Below are 11,918 nucleotides of genomic sequence, written 5' to 3' on the forward strand. Positions count from 1 at the left end.
TATTCAAAACAGCATTTAGAAAGTTTCTTAACCCTTTAAACGTTTCACAGGAATTAAAGCAACGTAGAGGTGAAATTTTCAAATTTCATTTTTTTTTGCAGAAATTCATTTTTTATCTATTTTTTGTAACACAGAAGGTTTTACCAGAGAAACGCAAATCAATATTTATTGCCCAGATTCTGCAGTTTAGAAATATCCCACATGTGGCCCTAGTGCGGTAATGGACTGAAGCACCGGCCTCAGAAGCAAAGGAGCACCTAGAGGATTTTGGGCCTCCTTTTTATTAGAAAATATTTTAGGCACCATGTCAGGTTTCAAGGGCTCTTTCGGTGCCAAAACAGTGAAAATCCCCCAAAAGTGACCCCATTTGGGAAACTACACCCCTTGAGGAAATTATCTAGGGGTATAGTGAGCATTTTGACCCCGCAGGTTTTTTTCAGAAATTATTGGAAGTAGGCCGTGAAAATAAAAATAGTCATTCTTTCAAAGATAATGTAGCGAGGACTAAAGGAGAAAAATCACCACAACATTTGTAAAGAAATTTCTCCCGAGTAAAAAAATACCCCACATGTGGTTATAAACTGATGTTTGGACACACAGCGGAGCTTAGAAGGGAAAGAGCGCTATTTGGCTTTTGGAGCTCAAATTTAGCAGGAATGGTTTGCGCAGGCCATGTCGCATTTGCAAAGCCCCTGAGGGGACAAAACAGTGAAAACGCCAAAAAAGTGACTCCATTGAGAAAACTACACCCCTTGAGGAATCCATCTAGGGGTGTAGTGAGCATTTTGCCCCCACAGGTGTTTCATAGATTTTATTAGAATTGGGTAGTGAAAATAAAAAAATCCTTTTTCTTCAATAAGACGTAGCTTTAGCTCCAAATTTTTAATTTTCTCAACAAATAAAGGAAAAAAAGAACCCCAACGTTTGTAAAGCAACTTCTCTGGAGTACGGCAATACCCCACACGTGGTCATAAAATGCTTTTTGGGCACACAGGAGGGCTCGGAAGGGACGGAGCGCCATTTGCTTTTGTTGTACAGATTTTGCTGCATTTGGTTTCTGGCCGCTATGTTGCATTTGCAAAGTCCCTGTGGGACCAAAACAGTGGATCCCCCCCAGAAGTGACCCCATTTTGGAAACAACACCCTCAAGGTATTCACCTAGGGGTGTAGTGAGCATGTTAACCCCACAGGTGTTTTGCAGAAATTCGTGTGCACACGATGTGGGAGAATGAAAATGGGAATTTTTCCTTAGATACGCCAATATGTGGTGCCCAGCTTGTGCCACCATAACAAGACAGCTCTCAATTATTATGCGGTGTTTCCCTGTTTTATAATCACCCTACATGTGGCCCTAATCTTTTGCCTGGACATTCGACAGGGCTCAGGAGTGAAAGAGTACCATGTAAAATGGAGGCCTAATTTGGCGATTTACAAAGCATTGGTTCACAATTGCAGAGGCTTTGATGTGAAATAATAAAAGAAACCCCTGAGAAGTGACCCCATTTTGGAAACTGCACCCCTCAAGGCATTTATTAAGAGGTGTAGTGAGCATTTTCACCCCACGTGTCTTTTCCATAAATGATTGCGCTGCGGAAGGTACAAATTAAAAATTTTCCCTAGATATGCCAATTCAGTGCCAAATATGTCATGCCCAGCTTGTGCCACTGGGGACACGCACCCAAAAATTGTTAAAAGGGTTCTCTCGGGTATGGTGATGCCATATATGTGGAAGTAAACTGCTGTTTGGGCACACTGTAGGGCTCAGATGGGTGGGAGCGCCATTTGGGTTTTGTAGCGTGGAATTTGCTTGGTAATAGTTTTGTTTGGAGTATCACTGTTTCCGTTTATAATGTGGGGCATATCTGAGCTGGGCAGAGTACATCAGGGGCATAGTCAGGTGGTATAATAATAAGGTAAAAAAAAATAATAAAATGATCCATAGATGTGTGTTACGCTGTGATCGATCCTGTCTGCACAGGCCAATGTCGCACTGATAACTGGCGTCCTTCCTTATCCCCCTTTTGGTCCACACTCCGCACCTTTGCAGTTTGGGGAATTTTGCCGGGAAAGCGTTGTCCTGGTATAATACGGGCACCGTCGCTTCCAGCGGATACGGTTGGGCCCTCCCCATCCTGGTTCCCCAATTTTAGTGCCTTGATACATCGCCTTTTGAAACAGAAGAAACGTTCCCCTCGGGCCTTCACAAGTGGATAATTTTCTTTCCTGAATTATTGGAGCCTTAACTTATTTTATTTTTTCATAGACGTAGTGGTATGAGGGCTCTTTTTTTACGGGACGAGCTGTAGCTTTTATTGGTACATATTGGGGTACAATCAACTTTTTGATCACTTGTTATACTTTTTTTGGGAGGCAAGGTGACAAAAAAAACTGAAATTCTGCCATAGTTTTTTTAGTTGTTTTTTTTTTATACAGCGTTCAACATGCGTTATAAACTACATGTTACTTTCATTCTGCGGGTCAGTACGATTCCGGCGATACCAAATTTATAGAACTTTCTTATAACTTTTTGCACAATAAAATTACTTTTGGAAAGAGAATGTATTTTTTCTGTCGCCAAGCTGTGAGAGCCATAACTTTTACATTTTTTTCGTCGATGGAGCTGTGTGACGGATTGTTTTTTGCGAGACGAGGTATAGATTTTATCGGTACCAATTTTGGATACATGCGACTTTTTGATCACTTTTTATTTCAATTTTTGGAAGACCGTGACAAAAAAAACAGTAATTATGGCAGTGCTTTTGAGGTTTTTTTTTTACGGCGTTCGCTGCACTGGATAAATAACATAATATTTTTATAGTTCAGGTCGTTACGGTCGCAGCGATACCAAATATGTATGGCTTTATTATTTTTTTCTATAATAAATGACTTGATAAGTGAAAAAGGGCGATTGTGTTTTGTGTTATTATTTGAAACTTTTATTGTATGTTTTACAACTTTTATTTTGACTTTTTTTTACACTTTTCTTTAGTCCCACTAGGGGACTTGAATGTCCAACTGTTTGTTTGATGTTCTAATACATTACACTACCTATGTAGTGCAATGTATTGGAACTGTCAGTTGTTCACTGACAGCAAGCCGATCAGGCTCCCCCTCTGGGCGGGGCCTAATCAGCTTACGTAATGGCAGACAGGAGTCCATTGTTAGGGCTCCTGTTGCCATAGTAACAGTCGCCAGCCTTGCCATCGCATGGCAAGGCTGCCGATTTTCTACAAACCTCTAGGATGCAGCGATCACAATGGATCGCTGCATCGAAGGGGTTAATGCCAGGAATCGGAGCTAGCTCCGGTTCCTGGCGATAGATCGGAGTGTCCGCTGTAACATACAGCGGACACCCACTGCTGATGACGCCGGCTCAGCTTCTGAGCAGGAAGCAGAGGCGGCGCCATTTTGCCGATGGTACCGGAAGCCTCCTGGGCCCCGCCGACGACGGGGCATAGGAGGATTCCGTTACAGGCTGATCGGGAGGTAAGCATTAGCCCTCCGATCGCCTTTGCAGCCACCGGCAACCCAGCGATCACGTTGCTGGGGTGCCGGTGGCTATAAACTCCTCACATGCTGCGATCTCTATTGAACGCAGCATGTGAGGGGTTAATCGGCCGGATCGGATGCTAGTTCCGGTCCTGGCCGATACCTCAGGGTGACAGCTGTAACATACAGCTGTCACCCGGCGGTGATGTCGCTGGCTCAGCTCCTGAGCCAGCTTCATCTCCATGACGTACAGCAACGTCAAAATGCGGTAAGACACCGTTTTTATTGACGTTAATATACGTGATCCGGCGGGAAGGGGTTAAAGAGGCTCTGTCACCAGATTCTCAAATCCCTATCTCCTATTGCATGTGATCGGCGCTGCAATATAGATAACCGTAACGTTTTTTTTTAAACGTTCATTTTTGGCCAAGTTATGAGCAATTTTATATTTATGCAAATGAGCTTTGAAATGGGAAACTAAATCTCGTTTACCTCGTAATCTTGCGAGATTACGCGCGGTTTGCTGAAATCTCACAGAAAAGATTCAGAAGTGTCAGGATTCTGATTACACATGACGTCCAGGCTGGATTTCACGTATATTCATTATCAGGACACTTGTGTATGTGGCTGCACATCGTTCTAGTAAGAACACTATGTGCTGTGTAAATGAATGGAGAGGAGTGCATGATGCTGATTGGTCACGGATTCGTCAGCATACACTTCTCTCCACAACGCCCAGTTGGTAAAACAAGTAAACACGCCCAGTTAAAAACACAATACACGCCCAGTTGGACATACGAATAAAAACACGCCCAGTTGTCCATTTCAAAGCTCATTTGTGTATGTATGTATGTATATATATATATATATATATATATATATATAAAATAGCTCACAACTTGGCCAAATATGAAAGTTTATAAAAAAACAAAACACGTTACTGTTCTCTACATTGCAGCGCCGATCACATGCAATAGGAGATAGGGATTTGAGAATCTGGTGACAGAGCCTCTTTAAGATCGAAATTACACACAACCCACAGCTAAAGTCTGTTGTGACCATGAACACTTGACCACGAGCAGCACTGGCACACTCCATAGAAAATACTACAACTGCCAACAAATGCAGTTGACAGTTGGTGTTTTCTACGCTGTCGGCCAAATGGCTCAACATGCTAGTGCTGCTCAGTGGTCATGGTGACCACAGACTTTACCTTCTGTTCCCTACAAGCACCAATCAACATGCTGTATCGTTCATCCAAGCTCGTGTACATGTAAAAGGACCCTTAAAGAGGCTGTCACCTGATTATAAATGCCCTATCCCATACCTAATCTGATAGGCGCTGTAATGTAGATAGTGGTTTTTATTTTGAAAAACGATCATTTTTGAGCAAGTTATGAACCATTTTCGATTTATGCTAATTTGTTTCTTAACCCCTTCCCGACATTTGACATATCCATTCGCCAAAGTCGGGTAGGGGAAGTATGGAACGGGCGCACGGAGTGAACCCGCTCCATACGATGCAGGTGTCGGCTGTATGTTACAGCCGACACATCAGAGAAACAAGCGTGATCCCGCTAGTTTAACTCGTTAAATGCCGCGGTCAATAGCGACCGCGGCATTTAAATAGTTAGAAAGAGGGGGGCGCCCCCCTCTAACGGCTAATCAATCACGGGGTGGCAATGGTTGCTATGGCTGCCTGGGGCCACATAAAGGCCCCCAGGTCCGCCATCTTTGTGTTCCTATTAAAGAGGCTCTGTCACCACATTATAAGTGGCCTATCTTGTACATAATGTGATCGGCGCTGTAATGTAGATTACAGCAGTGATTTTTTTATTTAGAAAAACGATCATTTTTGACTGAGTTATGACCTATATTAGATTTATACTAATTACTTTATTAATGGACAACTGGGCATGTTTTACTTTTTGACCAAGTGGGCATTGTGGAGAGAAGTGTATGACGCTGACCAATTAGCATCAAACACTTCTCTCCATTCATTAACAAAGCACATAGTGATCTAGCTAGATCACCATGTGCAGTCACATACACATTAACGTTACTGAAGTGTCCGGACAGTGAATAGACATCACTACCAGCCAGGACGTGATGTCTATTCAGAATCCTGACACTTTGGTAACGTTTGTGTGAGACTTACAGCACAGCATGTGTAATCTCGTTTTAAATGACCGTTTACAGCGTAATCTCGCTTGCCTTGCTGTAAATCTCACACAAACGTTCCCGAAGTGTCAGGATTCTGAATAGACATCACGTGCTGGCTGGTAGTGATGGCTATTCACGGTGAGGACACTTCAGTAACGTTAATATGTGAGTGACTGCACATAGTGATCTAGCTATATCACTATGTGCTGTGTAAATGAATGGAGAGAATTGTATCACGCTGATTGGTCACTGATTGGTCAGCGTCATACACTTCTCTCCACAACGCGCCCACTTGATCAAAAAGTAAAACACGCCCAGTTGTCCAAGAAAGTCATTAGAATAAAGCTACTATAGGTCATAACTCCGTAAAAAAAAAATCCGTTTTTCTAAATAAAAAACACTGCTGTAATATACATTACAGCGCCGATCACATCATGTACAATATAGTGCACTTACAATGTAGTGACAGAGCCTCTAAGCGCTGCCTCTGGCAGGGCTTAGTGGAAGCCTGTCAGAATCACGATATACTGCAAGCGATCCAACGATTGCTGGTTAAAGTACCATAATAAAAAAAATAAAAAAAATAAATGAAAATGTGTAAAATAAAGTTCATTTTTTTATGTGCACCATAAACAAAAAAAAGTTAAAACCCCCCCATTCCCACTTGAGGATAGTAAAATAAATAAACAATTGGTATCGCCGCATCCATAAAAGTCGATACTACAATATATCTTTTAACCCGTAAAAGTCTGAACTATTACAATATATCATTATTTAACCTGCGAGATCACGCTGTGCTGAGTACAAATGGACATGAATGGGGAGAAGAGTATGACGCTGATTGGTCAGCGTCATACACTTCTCTTTACAATGCCCACTTGGTCAAAAGTTAAAAAACACCCACTTGGGCATTAAAGAAACTAATTAGCAAAAATCTAAAATTGTTCATAACTTGCTCAAAAAGGAGTTTTTCAAAATAAAAACCACTGTTATCTACATTACAGCGCCGATCAGAATATGTAGGAGATAGTACACTTATTATCTGGTGACAGAGCCTCTTTAAATGGTTTCTAATGAAACTGGCTCTATGTACGAGAGATCAGAAAATTAGACTGCGGCTACATGCACACGGCCGTAATTTTGATCCACAATTACGAACTAGAACGCTGCTGAAGTCTGAAATGGCAGCATTCAGATAATTAAAACTTAGATTTAAAGCTATACATGAAGCTACATTTTCATTTTTTGCACGGAGCTTCATATCAAATTAATGAACAGCCTTTGGCAAAATGGTTGCCCTAAACCCATTTGCCACAAGAAGCTCCTACGACTGCAAGCTGCTAAAACCCCTGGCAACCAGCTGGCGAAACTGTTGGCCTGTCCACGTATTCACTAATGAAGGTATTAGTTGACCAGACAATACTTGCTCACACCTTAAAGGAAGGGTGTCGCGAAAAAACATTTTTTTTATATCAATTTGTTTTTGTTAATGTTTTTAGTGTTGCCATTTTTATTCTCATCTCTGTATGTGTCGATTAACGACACATACAGAGATGGAATACGGCACATACATCCCCATAGAGAATGCGAACGGGAGCCGTTCGCATTCACTATGGTGTACGCCGTCTGTGTGGGAACGGCACATGCGCCGCTCCCAGTCCAAATGGAAGGTCTTCGGCCGAGCGACATCCAGCGCCATTTTCTTGTGAACCGGAAGCCGCGGCCGGACAGTAAGATGACTACTTCCGGCCTCGGCTTCCGGACATGTGATTAGAAGCAAGCACTAGGAGCGGACGGACCGGCGGAGGCAGGAGCAGGTAAGTTAAGTTTGTATGTTCGTGTTTTAGGCCTCATGCACACGACCGTATTTTTTCCCACCCGTAAATACGGGTCCGGTGTCACACGTATTCCACCCGTTTTGCACCAGTATTTACGAACCTGTGCCCGTAAATATGGGTCCGGTGTCACCCGTATTCCACCCGTATTTACGGGCACGTTTTTGGCAGCAAAATAGCACTGCACTAATCGGCAGCCCCTTCTCTCTATCAGTGCAGGATAGAGAGAAGGGACAGCCTTTTCTGTAATAAAAGTTAAAGAATTTCATACTTACCGGCCGTTGTCTTGGTGACGCGTCCCTCTCTTCACATCCAGCCCGACATCCCTGGATGACGCGGCAGTCCATGTGACCGCTGCAGCCTGTGATTTACCTGTGATTGGCTGCAGCGGTCACATGGCCTGAAACGTCATCCAGGACGTCGGGCCGGATGTCGAGAGGGACGCGTCACCAAGGCAACGGGCGGGAGACCGGACTGGAGGAAGCAGGAAGTTCTCGGTAAGTATGAACGTCTTTTATTTTTATTTTTTACATGTTTATACTGATCGGTAGTCACTGTCCAGGGTGCTGAAAGAGTTACTGCCGATCAGTTAACTCTTTCAGCTCCCTGGACAGTGACTATTTACGGACGTCGCTTAGCAACGCTGCCGTAATGACGGGTGCACACATGTAGCCACCCGTTATTACGAGAGCTCCATAGACTTCTATGGACTGTCCGTGCCGTTATTACGGCCTGAAATAGGACATGTTCTATCTTTTTCAACGGCACGGGCACCTTCCCGTGAGAAAACGGGAAGGCACCCGTCGCCAATAGAAGTCTATGAGCCCGTTATTACGGGTCGTGATTACGACCCGTAATAACGGGAGTTTTTACGGTCGTGTGCATGAGGCCTTAGTGTGTGATAACCACTGTATGTAAGCCTACTACACTGTGTGTTCGCTCAAAAAATGGTGGCACACAGTGTAGGAGGTTTGAACATTCAATCTCCCCCTTTCTCCTAGCACTAGCCAGGATAAAGGAGGGGGGATTGTTTGAGGACGCTAGCGCGAGTGTGTCTTCTCAAATTTTGCAGCATAAAGCAATCTGGTTGCTTTACCACATGCCAATGCTGCAATTTTGGGAATTGCTCACTCTAGTGACCAGCACAGGGAAATGTTATAAATTAGAATCTAATTTATAATATTTCCAGACTTGTGAAAAAATTTAAAAAATTAGAACAATGTTTAATCATGTATATAATAACGGTTTAACTAAAAAAAAAAAAAGTGATATTACACAGCTAGTTGATCAGCACCCGTTTGCACCTTTCACGAGGAGCTATGTATGGGGACGAGCGCTCGTTACTCCGATCACTCGTCCCTATACATTTCTATCATGTCGGCAGCACGTCTCCGTTTATACAGGGAGATGTGCTCCCGACAACGATAATAGTTTCAGCATTTAAAACTATGCAATTAGCCGATCGTTGCCCTGTTTATAGTAGATCTGTAGTAAATACAATTCAAGTTTTCAATCAGTAAATGTAGCTTAAAACGACAGAACAGCAGTCTGAGCATCTAAAGAGAGGAGGTAGATTACGGACTACATTGTACTACCTGTAGGCATCATAAATAAATTCATCACATACATTTTCAGTGATCACACTTAAGGCCCCCTTCACATCTTGTTATTGCCTTCATATTGCCGACATACCCATTAAAAAAAAAATCTGCAAAGTATCTTACTGTATAGCCATACAGTGGACTACATTGTCCAAATAGCCCCCCAGGCTAAGGGAGCCCTGTGGACGTGTTTATTGTATATGTCTGGAGCTCTTCGATGTACACGATAAGTGTAGGGCAATAACTTGATGTGAAGTAGGCCTAATATTAGGTGATGTCTGAGTGACTGCAGATTCTTAGGCACTGACTATTTGTCTTTTAGAATTTGCCCACACCCACTTTACATTAAAACTCTGCCTGTTTCGATTGGTGAGTTTGTACAAGCATACCAACGGGATGTAACTTTCCATTACAGGAAAAAAAAAAAAAGCCCTCAAGAATATCACCAGTGATAAAATGATGATTAATGTAACAGCCAGACACATGAGATAATATAATCTCAGCAAGGGGGGCACTGAGCCAATGTCCAAATGCCCAGGATTCTCATGGATGCTGCCTTGGCTAGTATACATTGATACTAGGATATTCATTCACTCCAGAATATGTTGCAGACATTATTTCAGTACACAAGCCACATTGGCATGATCGATGCATTGTTTGAGGTGGGGGGCCCAGAGTCTCACTTTAACCCCTTAGCGACCACCAATACTTTTCACAGTGGTCACTAAGGGGCCTTAAGCTAGACCGCCACCTTTTCACAACAGCCCAGTCTAAGCCCTGCACGGGTGTCCCGTGTAGGCTGGAGTCGGGGTTCGGATGTCTGATGAGAGCCGGACTCCTGCTCCAACGACCACAATCGAAGTTTACTTCGATCGCGGCTGTATAACCTGTTAAATGTCACGGTCAATAGCGACCACAGAATTTAATTTGTTGACAGAGGGCGGTAGCTCCCTGTCACCCATCACAGGCCTCCGTTGGCGTGTCATGGCATCCGGGGGCCTGATATAAGCCCCCAGGTCTGCCCTGGGCATATGCAAAGTATACCAGAGCATTATAGCAGCGAGCTGAAGATTGTTTGAGGACACTAGAGCGAGTGCGTCTTCTCCAATTTTGCAGCATAAAGCAATGAGGTTGCTTTACCACATGCCAATGCTGCAATTTTGGGAATTGCTCCCTCTAGTGACCAGCACATGGAAATGTTATAAATTAGAATCTAATTTACAATATTTCCTGACTTGTGAAAAACTTAAACTGTTAGTATATAAATGATTACACATTGTTAACTAAAAAAAAATAATATATTTTTCTAGCAACACATTCCCTTTAAGGGTAGGAACACAATGCGTATTCAGGGCAGATACACTGCGTCAAGCTATGCAGTGTATCCACCCTGAACACCGCAGGGAATGCCGCCCAAAAACCCCCACCACACTTACACTGTAGTGCGTTTTTTCAGGCATAAATTTCACTGTGGAAATTAATCGCATATACTTACCCCCTCCCTACTCTGATGTCCGCTCCAGTTTCCCTGAATGACTTTGCAGGCCATGTGACCTCTGCAGCCTGTGATTGGCTGCAGCAGTCACATGGCCTGCAACGTCATCCAGGGAAGCTGGACTGGAGAAGCAGGTAACTCTCGGTAAGTATAACTTTATAAAAAAAAACGTCTTACTTGCGATTTTGGGGAGGAATCACCATGATTCCGCCACAAATAACGCAATGCGGGTGTAATCAACCCATTGAATTCAATGGGAAAACCTGCAACAGAAAAGATGCGATTCCACAGCATTAAGCGACAAGCTACAGTTGAAAAAAACCGCACCGCAGGTCAATTATGTGCATCGGGCTCATGAATACTTCGTATTCAGTCATGGGTCCCACTATTGATTCTCGGCTATTATCCAAACACTATTTTCTGCGCTGTTTGGCATCATAGAAAGTCTGACCTGGCATAAGGGAAGAATATTTTCATGAGAGATCTACTTAAAAGTAAAATAAGGCTCTGTTTCCATTATTCTGCTCCAGCACAGGAGCAGAACCACGAAAACAATAGTGGTTGATACATCGCATGACGGACACCAATGGAATCAGACAGACCCGTGTCACTATAATGATCAGGTTTCCAGAATGGTGTATGTCATTAGAGGGATTTTCCAGTGGTAGCAAGTGATGGCATATGCTGATTGACGGGGCATGACCTTGGAGGGTCCCCTAAAATTTTGTACTGCTTTTCACAGCACACATACTGGCATTGTGGGGGGCTAGGTTCCCTCCATTCTTGTAAGACCCCTCAGATCGGCAAGTAAGGGCATATATCCCCAGTTGACTAGATAGTGTATGTTTCACCATGACATGCTAACAAGGCATATGAAGGCGGTATATGGACATCATAGAACAGAAGTCCCTCCCCTCTATTAGCCAGAGATGCAGGCAAAACAAGCCTTCCAATGTATTACATGGTCAGCCATTAGTCTGAACGTTCGCCACATAATACTACACTTCCCCTGTAGAGTATGGCCAGTCACAACTTCTCCCGAGCTATCCATCTGGGCTCAAAAGTCAGACCAACGGCAAGCAACTTCAATTTAAAAGAAAGTCTTAGTTGTGACAACCCCTTTAGGGTGTGCTCATATGCTGCAGAGGTGTTACAGAAATTTCTGCACCTGAAAATCTGTTCCATACATCTGACTGGGGTTGTTTCTGGAGCAAGCACATGGATTTCTGCAAGTTCTATTCAAATGAAAGGGACAGCCACAAATTTCTGTAACAGACCTGCTGCATGTGAACATACCTTTGAGGCCCTTTTACACAGGCCAACTAGCATTCCTAT

At 43.3% G+C, this 11,918-nt stretch overlaps 1 protein-coding gene across 3 annotated transcripts in view; it reads right to left on the reverse strand.

Annotated features, from left to right (window-relative positions):
- The window catches only part of EWSR1 (EWS RNA binding protein 1), a 52,200-nt gene that overhangs the window by 38,819 nt on the left and 1,463 nt on the right, over nucleotides 1–11,918 (reverse strand). The gene's annotated exons all lie outside the window — the stretch shown is intronic.

This window comes from Rhinoderma darwinii, chromosome 1, assembly GCF_050947455.1.
Source record: "Rhinoderma darwinii isolate aRhiDar2 chromosome 1, aRhiDar2.hap1, whole genome shotgun sequence".
Lineage (NCBI taxonomy): Eukaryota > Metazoa > Chordata > Amphibia > Anura > Rhinodermatidae > Rhinoderma > Rhinoderma darwinii.